Here is a 16737-nt window from a genome sequence, read left to right as displayed (position 1 = left end):
CTTTCCCTAGGTGACTTACAACTGTACTGAGAATTTACTTCTAAGCTAGTCTTACAATGTTGTGAAACTGTTTTGGAAACATTCTAAATGTGATCCCTTTCCTGGTGAAATCAAGCATTCTGGGGTTTGTCTGGCTTTTTCTTTTGTATTTCTTACCTAGAGATGCTTTTTTTTTTTGCAATGTTGTTGATTTGCAATGTTGTGTTAGTTTCTGCTGTACAGCAAAGTGACTCAGTTATACACATAGATACACATTCTTTTTCATATTCGTTTCCATTATGGTTTATCCCAGGATATTGAATATAGTTCCCTGTGCTGTACAGTAGGCCCTTGTTGTTTATCCACCCTATATATAATAGTTTGCATAAAAATGCTATTTATTCATCAGTAAGGAACTGTGACATCTCATTTACTTAATTTTTGTGGTTCATTGTATTTGTTTTCATCAGCTACCTTCGACTAAAGTGAGCAGTCTGAGCAATATGTATTTAAACCAAATACAATTTTTAAATAGCCTTCTTTGCAGAGGCTTGCTTCTAGGACCCGCCCACCCTCCGCCCCAGCATGAAGCTCTCACCCTGAGAATGAGGTCGGCCCCCTGGGGAGACAGTGATATTTGAAGGCTGCTCAGTGCTGGGTAACAGTCATAGGCAGTTACAAGGTTTTTCAGTGGTTTACTTGCATGCGCTTGTACCTGGGAAGAGAGAAATAACCTTTATCCACACAAGCCTCTGTTTCTCACAATTACAGACGTTACTGTATCTCATAGCACCTCACATACCACCTTTTTAAGTGAAGGCTCTCATTAAATCACTGAACTGCGCCCCTTGGATCAGGCGTTTAGCAGTGGGCGCTGGGCTGGGGCTGGGGCTCAGGTCCCGGGACCACTGACTGTTCTGAGCCCGGGCTTGTGCCGGGGTCACCCAGGGCTCATGGGGCCAGGCAGGATGAGGGCAGGAAAGAGGGCACCAGGGCGGCTGCTGCCCGGCCAGCCCCGTGCCCGGCCCAGGGCCACTGATGCACAGCGGGGCGGGGACCCGAATGGAAGGAAAGCACGGGGGGGTGGACCACAAAGCATCGTACAGCAAAAGGGGCAGGAAAGGGCCAGTTCCCGGTGGAGGATGGCAGAGCCTGCCTGTGGGGAATGTGGACCCTCTGAGAATAGGGCGAACTAGCGACATCCCACCGCAGCCCTCGGTTCTTGGCTGCGGGGCCGTTCACCCCTCAACCTGTGCTCGGGCTGCCTGGCTTCAGATCCCCCACTCTGCAACCTACCGATGGTGCCACCTTAGGAGGATGCCTCAAGCTGTCCTCGCCCCTGTGTCTTCCTTATAAAATAGATGTAAAATCATTACCAACCTCAGAGATTCCTGAAAAGGTTACTTAGATCTTAGAAAATGCCCTGGCTCTCCCCTGTGAAAAGGAACACCTGACCCGGAGACAGCATTTTGGCGTCATGTTGTCTGTAGAACTCCAAGGACCTGCTGTTGAATGCTTTACCTTCTTTCTATGTGGCTTTCTTCCACCAATAGCATTTGTGAGGGTCTTTGTTTCGTTACCAAACCCTTTGGAGTAAATTGATTTTAAAATCTAAATCCAGAGGTGTCCTCATGTGGAACGCCTCAAAATGGAGGTGTCCCTTCCTTTATCTTGTAAGTTGGCAAAGGTAAAAGGATGCTACCAGTCAAGGCCCCAGTGACAACAAGAAGTGCAACTTTTCCTTGGCTGGTTTTGTATGCATTTCTTGTAAAGCAGAATAGAACCCTTTTTTAGAGTTTTAAGCAGGAAACAGTTTGGTATGATATTCATAATTTTGCATGGATTTTCACATAGACCTTGTCAACTGAATTCTGAAATCCAAGAGCAGATATCAAGCAGAGAAGTGCATGGGACGGAGGTGGGAGAGGGGACCATGGTCAGGAAGCTTGGGACTCAGTGATCGATCATCCATTTAAATGATGTGTGCGTGGGTGGCGTTCCAGTGCTCGATGGTTCAGAAGATGCAGAAAAGAATCAGTTTTCACTCTTGAGAAGCTTATAGAGTCAGGTAGGTGACACATGACACGTACACGGGAACTTCACATGCCCAGAACCTAACACGTACCTGGGACATGGGAACTCTGAATTTGCTCACTTTTTATCCCCAGAACACAGCAAAATGAGAAAATGTAGTAAAAAGTTACAAGCAAGTTTTTATAGGTGACCTGAGAGAGATGTAAAATTCTACAGAGAGAAGAGGGAAAGTCGTGGGGGGTGAGCACCTGGGCCAGGTCCTCACGGACGTGCAGGATGCATGGCCTTGTGAGCGGAGGACACACCAGCAAAGGCAGTGAGGTGGAAAGATTCAGGACACGTGGGCGTAACTGTAGGCAGTTTTCTTTGAGGAAAGGGAAGTGGTGAGGAGGTCGAAAAGTAGTTTGGCTCCTGGCCAATCAGGACCTTGAAAGTTAAGCTTGGAAACTTAGACCTGATTCTCTAGGCAATGAGGACCCAGGGGAGACGTCAGAGCAGGGTAATGGCCGGATCAGAGCTGGGCTTCGGGAGGACGAGTTATTTAAATGCATCAGTAGGTTTCCAGTGTTGAATACAATAGGGGTGAGAGTTGAAGCATCTGGCAATGAGCATAGGAAGGAGGGGACCAGTGCATTTGGAAGATGACACTGATATGATTCATTTTGAGCTCCTAGTGACAGACGATGGTGCCATTAGCAGAGCTGGACAGCCCAAGAAGGAAAAGCTGGCTTGACAGGGGAGAGGGTGAATTTAACCAGGGATCTATGAAGTTGAGGTGCTGGCAGGGTATTCATGAGAGAGACTTTCAGTGGGCAGATCATTCGCAGACAGAAGATAACTGAAGCCTTAGACTTAACTGCCAAGGGAGAAAGTGCCTGAGAACAGGAGACTAAGGGCAACTCCTTGACGGACACTGCAATACAGAGCAAGGACACACAAAAATGCAATTGGCAAAATGATGGCGTGAAGACCTTGGTGTGTCAAGGAAGCTGCAGGGGGAGAAAGTGTCAGAAAGAAAAGTGCCGACAAGAATTTTAGTGTCGTGAATAAATACGGGGACCTGAGAATAGACGCTGAGTTTGGTGACCAAGAGGAAACTGGTGACCTTTCATGAGGGCAGAAGAGCCATGATGGCCAAAGCCACACGGCAGGGTTAAGGAGGGGTGTGTGGTGAGGAAGTGGAAGCAATGAGCATGGAAGATTTTATCAGGATGTTACAAGGAAAGTGATAGAATTATTTAATTCCACTCCCTTGGAAGTCACCAACCTCGCCTGGCTATTGAGGGCAATAGTAAAATGAGAGTAACTTTGTAAGGACAGGAAGGCTGCAACAGATCTATACACTGAAAGAAAGTCCCCCATACACCGTAAGGGATTCATTTTGAAAACTAATAGGAGTGAAAGATCTCAAAGCAAGAGGTAACATATGAGACGAAGGACGTGACTGATAGGTTCCAATTTTACGAGCTCCACATTGCGCATATAGATTACTGTTCACAGGTTATGGATGAATGTGCCTCCCCAGCTGCTCGGAACTGGCCGTGAGTGCACCCCCAGGGCTGGAGGAGCCGTGTTAGGGTCCAGCCCTGCACATGCCCGAGGAAGGTGGCTGGTCTTCCCATGGACGAATGACCTTATCTCTTTGTTACCGTCCTCCTTCCATGGCCGTTTCTCAGAAACATCAGAGAAACAGACTGAGTATCTCTTCGCAAGGGGTCCTCGAGATGGAATAAGAACCCAAACTCAGTACTGCCTTCAGCAAGGGGCCGGGAGCAACAGGCCGGGAGCCACAGTCCTCCTAAAACCTGCCTCGTGTCTAGAAGATAGGAGTCTACACAAGTACGTCACGGATTTGAGAAGTACAGAAGGATATTTGGGATATCGTCCAGGAGCTGCTAGGGTGTGTTTATTGCCGATGCCGAGTTAGAATTGCTTCAGAGTAAAATATTAGGGAAGATATAATAAAGATTTGTCTACGTCTGCAACCGAGAAGGGATTTAGAGAAGCCTCTATCTTGAAATCACACTCAAATGCTATAATCAGTGTGGTTATTATTATTATTTTTTTTACTGGAGTACAGTTTACGCTGTTATGTTACTTTTACTGTATGGAAAACTGATTCAGTTATGCATATATGTACATTCTTTTTTTTTTATTCTTTTCCATTATGGTTTATCACAGGATATTGAGTAGAGTTCACTACACTATACAGTAAGACCTTGTTGTTTATCCATCCCATATATAATAGTTTGCATCTGCTAATCCCAAACTCCCACTCCATCCCTCCCCCAGCTCCCCTCCCCCTTGGCAACCACAAGTCTGCTCTCTATGTCTGTGAGTCTGTTTCTGGTTCATAGATAAGTTCATTTGTGTCATATTTTAGATTCCACACAAGTGATATCCTATGATATTTGTGTTTCCCTATCTGACTTACTTCACTTAGTATGACCATCTCTAGGTACATCCATGTTGCTGCAAATGGCATTATTACATTCTTTTTTATAGCTCAGTAATATTCCATTGTGTGTGTGTGTGTGTCTCTATCTATCTATCTGTATATATAAAATGTGATTATTATTATTAAGGTTGTCACCTTTAATAGAAATGGTGACAACGTATCTTCCCACTTGCTACTGTATATCTAATTGAGAAATAGTGGGGATAAGGTACAATTTATCCTAGCTTAACAGTGACTCAATTCATGACAAAAAATGGTCATAGTAGGTTCATTTTAAATACCTAAACTCCCCAAATTCAAGGATTTACTTAGGTATACATTGCTCAAAATTAGATTCTAAAAAATATGATACATGTGGCTAGAGCACAAGTACAAAGGCAGCTAAAAATATAGCATAAAAGTAGAAATAATACTTCAGAAAAATGCATCAAAATTGAGCACAGGGGCTTCCCTGGTGGCGCAGTGCTTGAGAGTCCGCCTGCCGATGCAGGAGACGCGGGTTCGTGCCCCGTTTCGGGAAGATCCCACATGCCGCGGAGCGGCTGGGCCCGTGAGCCATGGCCACTGAGCCTGCGCGTCCGGAGCCTGTGCTCCGCAAATGGGAGAGGCCACAACAGTGAGAGGCCCGCATAACGCAAGGAAAAAAAACAAAAACAAAAAAAACAAAAAAAACAAAAACAAAAACAAAAAAAAAAAAAAATTGAGCACAAGTTGAAGAAAGTCCCACTCAGCCCAAACATGGAGCCATAATTAAAGCTGGACGGGAACTTGGAGGCTCCTCTGACAGCGTCCTGGCTTTATAATTGAGGAAAAAGAGGCCTGAGGTGCCTGAGACCCCATTAAATGATGCAGGTAAATCAGAGTCCCTTCAATAAATCAGTAGGGTACATTAAATTGACACATTTTATAGTTTTATATTCATCAGTTAATTTTTGAAAAGATATCTAAGCTCAGTCTGAATGAAGCTTAACTCACAAGCAATAGAATTAGCCCATTTCATCACAAGAGTTAGAATTCGTAAATAAGCATTCACACAGACTTATTTAAACTTGTACTGAATGTGAAGAAATGCTGATTAATGAAAAAAAATCCCTTGAGAAATTGTTTGTTATTTTCAGCATGGTTTTAAAAATTAACTTGCTTTCTCTGTTTACTAAAATCGTCATCTCATAGTTCAATAAATTTTATGGACACTAATTAATACAGACTACATTATTTTTGGTACTGTTAAGAGATTTTTAGAATTTTAAGAATCTGCATTTGTTTATTATTCAAAGTGAGCATATTGCAAGGAGAAAACAGCTAGGAAGGGTATTTTTCTTAGTTATATACATTTTAGTTGTGTTCACAGTGCATATGTGACTGTTTTGAATATTGGTTTTATGAAAGCTAAGATCAGCGAATTTGAAATTGACGTGAACATTTCCATTAATATTTAACTAAAATCTATGCATTACTTATAATGGGTGTGTTATATTTGAGTTGTATTTTACAGCAGTATAAATATTGGGTTGGCCGAAAAGTGTCTCCGGTTTTTAAGTAAAAATAAAAGACACATTTTTTCATTTTTGTCAAGAACCTTATTGGACAACGTGTTCACCCTTTTGTTCCACTACCTTCTGCCATTTTTCAGGCAACTTCATAATTCCATCTTGAGCAAAGAACTGTTCCAGTTGCCTTTTACAGTCTTCCAGGGAATTGAATTTTTTTCCATTACGAGAATTTTGTAAAGCCTGAAATAAATGGAAATCCGAAGGTGCAATGTCCGATGAATACAGCAGATGAATCAGAACTTCCCAGCTAAGCTATAACAGTTTTTGCCTGGTCATCAAAGAAACATGCGGTCTTGCGTTATCCTGATGGAAGACTATGCGTTTTCTGTTGACTAATTCTGGACGCTTTCCATCGAGTGCTGCTTTCAGTTGGTCTAGCTGGGAGCAGTACTTGTTGGAATGAATCGTTTGGTTTTCCGTAAGGCGCTCATAATAGAGGACTCCCAATCCCACAATATACACACCATCACCTTCTTTGGATGAAGACCGGCCTTTGGTGTGATTGGTGGTGGTTCATTTCGCTTGTCCCACGATATCTTCCGTTCCACATTATTGTACAGTATCCACTTTTCACAGCTCGTCACAATTTGTTTTAAAAATGGAACATTTTCATTATGTTTAAGTAGAGAATCGCATGCAGAAATACAGGCAAGAAGGTTTTTTTTTTGCTTAACTCATGTGGAACCCAAACATCAAAGTGATGAACGTAACCAAGCTGGTGCAAATGATTTTCAGCCCTTGATTTGAATATTTTGAGTATGTCGGCTATCTCCTGCATGGTATAACGTTGATTGTTCTCAATTAATGTCTCAATTTGATCGCTGTCGGCGTCAACTGCTCTAGCTGACCGTGGAGCATCGTCCAGCGAGAAATCTCTAGCATGAAACTTTGCAAACCACTTTTGACATGTTCGATCAGTCACAGCACCATCTCCATACACTGCACAAATCTTTTTTTGCATTTTGGTTGCGTTTTTACCTTTCTTGAAATAATAGAGCATAATATGCTGAAAATGATGCTTTTTTTCTTCCATCTTCAATATTAAAATGGCTACACAAAATTCATCAGTTTTGATAAGTCTTTTTTTAAACACATGCTGACATGACAGCTGTCACATACAATCTAACAAAATTGTTTCGAATGAAGTTAAAGACATCTAAGTGCTACTAGAGACATCTTACAGAAAAAAATGAATGAACCTTTTGGCCAGACCAATATTACACCATGTGGGTGAGTCTCTTGACCGTGATGTGTTAGCAATTATTTTAGAGGTATTTTGGGATCTTTAAAACAGAATTAGTTGACTTGTTCCCTATTTCACAGGGAACTCCATATCCACTCCAGTTGGATATGTGTGTGTGCTTAGATATGACATACGCTCTGAAAGAGAGTTAATGTCTGTTCATTCATTCATTTTGTAGCAAAAAGCTCTTATGACAATTGATGTCCAATATTTCATGATTTGAAAACTTGAGAAGTTAGTAATATGTGCAATAGATACAAGGAATTAATATTCATCTGGTGATAAAGCTGCTTAAAAAAAAACCCCAGTAAATCTGTTAATAAAAATACCAAGACTTAAAATGAAATCATGATATCGCATCACTGGGTTCATATTTCTTCATAGTTTGAAGTTCTTTTTTATAAAATCACTTCTAAAATCAAAGCTGTTTGGTGTTTCTTCCAAGAGTATTTAAAAGTAAGAATTATCTAATATTCCAAAAGCAACCCCAGTGAGGACCAATGCAGATGAATACTCAGTAAAACTGCTGGGGCCCTGTGGACGGTCCTGTTGCTCCAGGAAAGACTGTCCCCCTTGTCACCCCACCCCCACCTCCAGCCCAATGCCCAGGCCTCTGTGGTGGATCCACTGGGTGAACCATCACACTTGTCTGGCGAGTTTACTTGGCGGACTAACTTCTCGCCTTTTGGGTTTTGCCAGCTCAGCTCTGGCCCAGCACCTCTGGGGCTTCTCTGAAGGGTGACCTATGCTTACCCTCTGTCTGCCTGTTGCAGTGGCTCCTGAGTTCGAACCCCTGGGCAGCTGCTGCCAGGGAGGCGGGCAGCCCCACACTTGGGTCCTGCTCCTGGGCCTTCTCTCTGCTTCTTCTCTGGTACCTCTGCTCCCACCCTGTCCTCTGCCCTGTGCTTTACAGATGCCCTTTACAGAGGCTCCTGCAACCGGCACTGCACCCCTCCCTCACCCCTACTCTGCACATCCAAGGCCCCAGAGCCCCTTCCCTTACACCAACAAAGGCCCATTGGGTCACCTCGTAATCGAGTCTCCCTTTAGGTTTTGCGGGGGGACACCTGTCAACTCCCTGTATTGTAGCGTGTGGAAGTTCAGGTTGACCAAATAGAGGAGGTCATGGTTCCCATTTGAGGGCCAAAATACAGTTCTCATTACCTGTATACGTGGGAGGAGATGAGCTCCTTGTCTGACTCCTCTGCCAATTTGATCGCCTGCCCCCCTATTACCTGGAGAGATGGGGACAATCGAGGTGTAGGGAGGGTAAGACAGGCCACCGGGTGGTGAGAAGTAGGGCTGAGATTCGAACGCAGCGGGTCAGAAGGTCCAAGCGCGGGCCCTTAAGCCCTTACCTTACCCTTTGAGGGTAAACTAACTAACTTCTACCCCATGACAAGTCACCAGCAGGGCCTTCCCTTCCCTTTTTTAAGTAGTTTTCATAGGTTGTGAACTTATGCATACATTCCAAAAAGTAGGTGTGTTCCGTACGAAGTCGTATATTTGAATATCTCGTTTCCCTATAGTAGGGAGAATGAAGTGCATTGCAAACAGAAAGACAGAGCAGGCCTGGGGGAAACATTCAGAGAAAATGGCAGTTTTGCTCTTTCTGGCAGCAAATCAAAGACAGACTCACAGAGAAGACATAGGCCACCCTGGAGATATCGCCGAGCTGTACCCTTTCCTCTGTCCTGAGGATCTACCAGGGGAGCCTCAGAGCTGGACACTAGTGTTTATGAAGGTAGTGTTTTATAGAAGTGGTGTAAGAATCCTTGTTTTCCAAGTAGCGTCTGGCGTGTGCATCTTGTGACTGCTGGGGTAAGGCACGAGCACATTCATAAATGTGCAGAAGCTGCATTAAATTACATCACTGGACTTTTAGCCGGACAACTGGGGTAGAGAAGCGGCTAGAGAGTGAATGTGCGCGTTGTGACAGCACTAGGGCAGATAAAGAACAGCGACGGGTCCCACCAGTGCTTGTGTGGATGGCTGTGCTATGATGAGGACGCGAGGATGTTGAGATGAAGAGACGGATAAGCTTCTAGTAACGGTGGGACCCGTGTCAGCAGCGTGGCAGGCTTGCAGCTGCATTTTGTAAATGGTGGTGAAAATATTCCGCAGAGTTACGGAACATGCGTGTTCCAGGCAATTCATAATCTGTCCACAAAAGGTGCTCTTTGCTACAGCTTCTGTTCCACGCACCCTCCCAGCTGCAACCCACCCCTTACAGCCACGCCAGGAAGAAACACCAGGGCTCAGTCCTGGGTTCTAATTCTCTTCTCTGACATTTGTACACTCAGACACATTGCCCTTTCCCTTGTGCCCTACTGCAGCATGCGTATAAACGTGAGACAAATCTACTTGTCTTCCTCTCCAGTTGCCTTCCCACTGAGTTTCATAGATTATGTCCTGTCACCATGAGAGACATTTGGAGCTAAATCTTCCATCGCAACTGAAATGCCACAGCCATTTATCTCTCCTTGTGAAGGGTGTTTATTGCAGCATCTCCACTCATGAAGTTTCAAAGGATTTTTAAAAATGTATTACAGTCTCCTCCACATCTCCAGTCAGCTGCTGAGTTCTGACATCACGCTTCTCTCAAATCATCCCTCCATCTCCTTTGCTTCTACTTTTATTAAAAACCGGTTATCTCCTACCTGGACATCATACTCCTGTTATTGTGTTTCTCAGGGTCTGGGATGCTCGTACCCGTGCTGCCGAAACTGGACTCACGCAACTCTGTTTGATGGGTTCTAGTTTTTCCCTCCACACCTCTTGCAATGCTTCTTATTGCCTAATAAACCAAGACCGAGAACTCAGTCCCCGCATCCAGGCTCTCATCACACCTGAGCTGCCCCATTGTATGACTTCCGCCTCTCTGCTAGTCTCAGGAAGGCTGTTGATTTCCTGATCAGTCTCATCGCCTAGGAACGAGGCAGAGAGCATGCTCTACGCCACCCTCCTGCAAAATATATCTCCTGCGTACACCATTTCCTGACCAACTTGGGGAGACTGTCAAATTCCCGAAGTGACTAAGGACGCAGCTTCCTGAGCCTTCACATCCTTCAGCGCCAGTTTGAACTTTCCTCATAGGAAGCGTTGTTATTGCTCAGATGCTATAACAAGGTACCATAGACTGGGTGGTTGGAACAGCAGAAACTGATTTCTCTAGAAGTTTACGGTCAAGGTGCCAGCTGAGTCTTCCTGGCTCGCAGACAGTGCCTTTTCGCCATGTTCTCACACAGCAGAGACAGCTCGGCTCTCTTTGCCTCTTCTTGAGAAGACACGAATCCAATCATGGGGGCCTCACTTTCATGATCTTATTGAAGCCTAATTACCCTCCCATAGCCCCGCCTCCAAACACCGTTACGTTGGGGTTAGGGCTTCTGCATATGTCTGAAGGGACACACATTCAGTCCATATCACCTGGTCAGCTCCGGCTTGGATGCATGGTCATCTGGGTGACTGCACATCTGCAGACTCTCAAGGAGCCACAAAGGATGTTCATAAAAGACACTTAGGGTTTTACTGCTTGATAAAGTTGTAGAATCATGTGCTGAGCTGCTTCTGAGGCTGCTGCACCTCGAAGGCTGCACCCTGTGGACCAAACCACATGCTGGCTCAAGGCCTGAAAAAAAAGGATGTTCATAAAAGACACTTAGGGTTTTACTGCTTGATAAAGTTGTAGAATCATGTGCTGAGCTGCTTCTGAGGCTGGTGCACCTCGAAGGCTGCACCCTGTGGACCAAACCACATGCTGGCTCAAGCCCTGAAAAATAGAGAACATGGGAATGAAAAAACCTTTAACTAACTTTTTTTTTTTTTTTTTTTTTTTTTATAGTTCTCCCTTCAACTAACTGTAGTGAATATCTGTCGTTTCTGGGCATCTTCCTAACAGGACCCTGACTTTCTGTTGAGGAATTAGCTCTCCCTCTCTGTGCAATGTTGGTAAAAGAGGAATTTCTGGTAACCACTTCCCAACATAGAAGCCAAAAGGGCTAAACACTACCTCTTCCAGTTCTAGCATAGCCAGAGGATGGGCACAGACACTCTTCCCTAAAACATAAGCAGGTAACCGAAGGAAGGAAAGACTGACTAGGGGTCAGTCGCAGCAGAAGCAGAGATCTAGCATGTCTTTTACACTTCAAAGCCTGCTGCCATGAACCCTGAGGCCCTGAACAGAGCTCCCTTGGCTCCTGCCAGTTTCTCTATCAGGGCTACTCTCCCCTTCCATGACCCTCTAAGCAGCACCTTCCAACAAATTTCTTTTTAAAACCAAGTCCTTTTATTTGCAACTAAGAACTCCAACTGTACACTAATGGGAAACAGAAAGGGGAAAATCTGGAAATAAACTAGATAAGGAAGGTAGATGTTTTTCTTTTTCATGCTGACATCTGACTTTTGTAGGTTTTAAGTACAATATTAAACAAAATGTCTAACCGTTAAGGTATAACAATAATTATTTCCTTAAAATTGAATATTTAAAGTATTAAAAATATATCCAGAATAAAGTTATATAATTAAATATTTCAGTATCCACTGAACTCGTAACACATAACAGAAAAAAAAATCCTCAAATATACATCTTTAACCTGTTAAATCAGAGAGAGGACTTTTCCTAAAAAGTTAGTGAGAATTTGTCTTTGTTTACTTGGGGCTCCTAATCATACTATATAACACCATAGCAATTCTGTAAGAGATGCGTCTTTTTAACCCCTTTTTCCTTGGACTACCACTCAATTCAGTGAAGCATCAAATATCATATAGAAATGTAACTTCCTGAAAATGTGTAGTCTACAATACCTTTTAAGTGAAGAATATTAAGTATATCAAGCAATAAAAATGTACTTTTGAAGAAAAATGCTGAATGTTCCTGACCAGTAGGTTTGTTTCAATCACCTAGATTTAAATCAAATCTGCCCTAGACATATAGAATAGTGACCTTCTATTTCTGTTATATTTCCCTAAAATGACTGATTGCCTATGTGGTTAGGTTCTAGTAAACTATAATAGTAAAGACAATCTTTAGTGTTTTGCAAAGGGGAGGCACATTTATGTACTCTATAGCAAAGTATTAGTAATCAAAATGACTTGTCACCACTTTCATTTCCACCAACACAGGACCAAGTCAGAGTATGACATAAAGGTGGTGAGTAAATGTTTCTGACTGCAATGCCAATGTCAAGCCAAGTGTAAGTAATTCAACTCAGAGATTCCTATTTTCACATTCAAAACCAGAAATATGTTTTGCCAGTAGGTTTTTACTAAATTAAGATCATTTAACACAATATCTAATTTATTTGCTAAGAAGTCAGAGAGAACAGCAGCACAAAAGCCAACACTGGATACTGTTTAGAGAAACAAACAGCACGGAGTGCAGTGAGACTAAAGCAGAGTCAGCAGAGGGTTTGGAGATGAGATCAAAGAGGTAGTAGGAGGCCAGATCACTTAACGACTTTGAGGGTGATAGAGCAGCAATGATGAGCAGCCAATGAGGCCTTTAGAGCCTTTCTACAAGAGTACATTGCTACTCTAAGTTCAGGAAACAAAAAGTCCATTGCTATGGTTTCAGATTCCACATTGCAAATAAGAAACTACAACTTAACGGGGTCTGATGTCAAAGAAAAACATTCATAATATCTGAAAAACCTTTTCCCTTCCCAACTATTTATATGCATGAGGCTATATTTTCTTCATGTAGTTCAACTAAAACAGTATATCACAACAGACTGGATGCAGAGGGAGATATGAGAATCTGTGTTTCTTCTTCTTTTTTTTAAATTTATTTTTTGAAATTTATTTTTATTTTTGGCTGAGCCATGTAGCATGCGGGATCTTAGCTCCCCGATCAGGGATCGAACCTGTGCCCCCTGCAGTGGAAGTGCAGAGTCTTAACCACTGGACCACCAGGGAAGTCCCTCTGTGTTTCTTCTATTAAGCCAGATGGTAAAGAGATTTGCAAAAATGTAAAACAATGACACTAAATTTTTTTGTTTGGAAAACATAGTTATTTTAATAAAAATTTTATTGTTGTTAATATGTAATGAGTTTACTATTTTTTAAAATTAATTAATCTATTTATTTGGCTGCGTTGGGTCTTCGTTGCTGTGCACGGGCTTTTCTCTAGTTATGGGGAGCAGGGGATACTCTTTGTTGCACTGTGCAGGCTTCTCATTGCGGTGGCCCCTCCCATTTGCACAGCACGGGCTCTAGGCACACAGGCTTCAGCAGTTGCGGCATGTGGGCTCAGTAGTTGTGGCTTGCGGACTCCAGAGCGCAGGCTCAGTAGTTGTGGTGCACGGGCCTAGTTGCTCTGCAGCATGGGGAATCCTCCCAGACCAGGGCTCGAACCCGTGTCCCCTGCATTGGCAGGTGGATTCTTAACCACTACACCCCCAGGGAAGCCCGAGTTTACTATTTTAAAATAAATTTAAATGTTTTATTTTAAAAAATATAAATTCATGGGTATAACTCATATACAAGTTGCTCTTTGAGAGCCTCAATAATTATTTAAGAGTGTAAAGGGGTCATGAGATCAAAAACTTGAGAACTATTGATCTATTAATCAAAGATGTCCTGGAGTAGCATTCCCCAATCACCATTAATAACTTCAGGGGACTTCTCGTCAGGCTAACTACAGAAAATATATTTACAAATAATTCAGTCAGCCACGCACATCATCCTTGTTTCCCCTCCAAAACCCCACATCATAAAACTGCTAGTCCAGTGATTTTCAAAACTTTTAGCAGGGAGAGGGGAGCTCCCAAAAGAAATCTCCACTGAACCACAATATATAACACAAATAAAAGTAAAGCTGCCCTGGTTAAAGAGAGGGTGGTGTCTCCTACCTCTAGTTCATCCATTCCCTCAGTTACCATGAAGGTCCCCCTAAGGTACTTCCTAGAATCACACAAAACACAGTTTCAAAAAATCTTTATTTTAAACCACTGCTCAAATGTGCTACTTAAAAAAGTTTCAGAAAGGTTCTGTCATTGTTTCAAAATGATCATTTTCAACTTCACCCACCAGTAGACACTAGATGTACAATATTAGTACCTATACCTATAGAGAACTACAGAATTGGTTAAATCTCACAAACAACTCTCAGACCCACGACAGTGTCTAAGGTATATATATATATATATATATATATTCCTGATTTTAATCCAACCCACAAAATAAATGTGGCTTGTATAATATGTAATAAGGTACATATAGACACATACACATATATGTATGCATTTCTAGGTATATATTTGTACACACAAGTATGTTGGCATATATATATATGATGCACTCATGGTAAACCAGTTCGGCTGTGATGTGTCCTGCATCCACTGTCGCTGGCTCATTTATCCTCCCCGTGAACTGTGGCTCTCATCCCCAGGGACCCCAAAACAGTCTGCAACAGGACCTCTTACGGAGTGATCCTTATCGACTAGCCTCTGCTGATTTCAATACATTCTTAAAATCTGAAAAACACTCAAGACAACAAAGGAATTTATTTTTGAAAGTGGAGTTTCATGCAGCAGTTAGATAGATGAGTTGTTTGGGGCCCAAGGCATTTTTGCAGCACACACCAGGCAAAGGAGCCTTCTTGATTCCGCTTGCAAATGACTTGACAATAGTCTTGAAGGCCTTGCTTTTCCTCTCCCTTTTAACGCCTTCTTCCATCCATCCAACACGCACATTCTACGTGGAAGGCCCGGTGCTAGGAACTGCGGGACACGCTTCAAGGCATAAGCCACATACCCCAAATTCTGCAGTATGGATTTGCCACATGAATAGTTTAGGCCACTCTGCAGATGCCATGGGGTTCTAGGAGAAAGGATGCTCTGGTCCAAAGGATCAGGGGAGCATTCTGGGAGGAGGTGGCATCTATCTGAACCAGCAGCGAGGTCATCAAAGATAAGTAGAAGCCCAGTCGGGGGTGGAGAAGGCTTGGGAATTCTAGGAAAAGGGAAGACATGATGAAAAGCACACAAGTGAGAGAGTGAATAGGTGTTTGAGACAGGGCAAGTTTTCATGTTTATGTGAGATCTAGGAAGATTGGTGGACAGATTGCGGACAGCTCCAGATGTGGGCTGGGGGACTTACGTTTCGTGTGTCGACTGATGAGGCGATATTTGAAAGAATGAGAGCAAAAAGAATAACTGAGCAGCATCTTGATAGCTTTTACCCACACTTTAATGACCAGCCCTAGATTTTACTATTTTTTCTGTTTTAGATGACTCTACACCAGTAGTTCTCAACCAGGTCGAGGATTTTCTTAAAAGCGCAGGGGCGGGGTGGTGTGTGGTGCTCCTGGGCGAGCCCAGGGAAGCTGGTGAGCATCCTGCAGCACACAGGACAACCCCACAGCAGAGTTATCTGGACCAAAATGTCAGTAGTGCAGAGGTTGAAAAACCCGGCTCTGCGTTTGCCAAGGGAAAATCCCTTCAACATCTTGTCTAGTCAGACAAACACTGTCTCTCAAAGACTCTCATCTCCTACAAGAAGTGAAAAATAGAAATCCTTTCAGAAGCAAACAAACTCTCCTACCAGGGCCTCCAACTCTTCCCTCATGTTTCTCTGAAAAAAAACCAACAAAAAACAAAACTAAATACTCAATGTAAGAATGCCAGTTTTATGTAGACCATTTAGAACTACTTGATTTTTTTCTTTTTCTTTTGATGACAATATATGACATAAAGTTTGTCATTCTAAGTGTACAATTCAGTGGCATTAAGTACATTCACAGTGTTGGACAATTATCACCACTGTCCAGTTCTAGAACCTCTTCATCACCCCAAGCTGGAATTCTGTACCCGTTACTTAGTAACTCCCATTGTTCCCTTCCCCACCTCCCTGCTACTCATTGTTCTACTTTCTTTTATTTTTAATTTATTTTTTGTTGAAGTATAGTTGATAGTAAGGTTGTCATTGTTCTACTTTCTGTCACTATAAACTTGGCTATTCCAGGACCTCATATAAGTGGAATCATACAGTATTTGTCCTATTGTGTCTGGCTTGTTTCACTTGGCATATGTTTTCAAGGTTCATCCATTTGCAACATGTATCAGAGTCTCGTTATTTTTTATGTCTGAATAATATTCCGTTGTAGGTATATTCCACATTTTGTGTGTATATTCATCTGTCGATTGACTTCTGGGCTATTTCCACTTTGGGATAATTGTGAATAATGGTGCTATGATTGTGAATAATGCTGCTGCTTCGTTTTATTTTGGATTCTTAGGAGTTATTAATAGCAAATTATATAAATATTGGTGTACAAAAGTAAAAAAGAAAATGAATGCCAGTTTTGTACCAAATAGTTTACACAAAAGCAAGCAAACACCCATCTTTTTTCAAGTAATTCCAGTTTAACACGTGTATGTAAAACCACCGAGGGAGACCAGGAAGGAGTTCACACGTGGTCACATTTGTCCAGGGTGTTCACAGATGCACAAGGTAAATGAGAGCACATC

The 16737-nt window shown here is 42.7% G+C and overlaps 1 protein-coding gene and 1 non-coding gene across 2 annotated transcripts in view; one reads left to right on the top strand and one right to left on the bottom strand.

Annotated features, from left to right (window-relative positions):
• LOC103086918 (potassium voltage-gated channel subfamily KQT member 5-like) overlaps positions 1–16737 on the top strand; it is a 564354-nt gene that overhangs the window by 189312 nt on the left and 358305 nt on the right. The gene's annotated exons all lie outside the window — the stretch shown is intronic.
• Positions 13111–13183, bottom strand: TRNAG-UCC (transfer RNA glycine (anticodon UCC)). Its single transcript has one exon. It is a non-coding gene; the product is annotated as a tRNA-Gly (tRNA).

This window comes from Lipotes vexillifer, unplaced genomic scaffold (assembly GCF_000442215.2).
Source record: "Lipotes vexillifer unplaced genomic scaffold, Lipotes_vexillifer_v1.1 scaffold693, whole genome shotgun sequence".
NCBI classification, from domain to species: Eukaryota; Metazoa; Chordata; class Mammalia; order Artiodactyla; family Lipotidae; genus Lipotes; species Lipotes vexillifer.
This window is presented reverse-complemented; position numbering and strand designations above follow the sequence as displayed.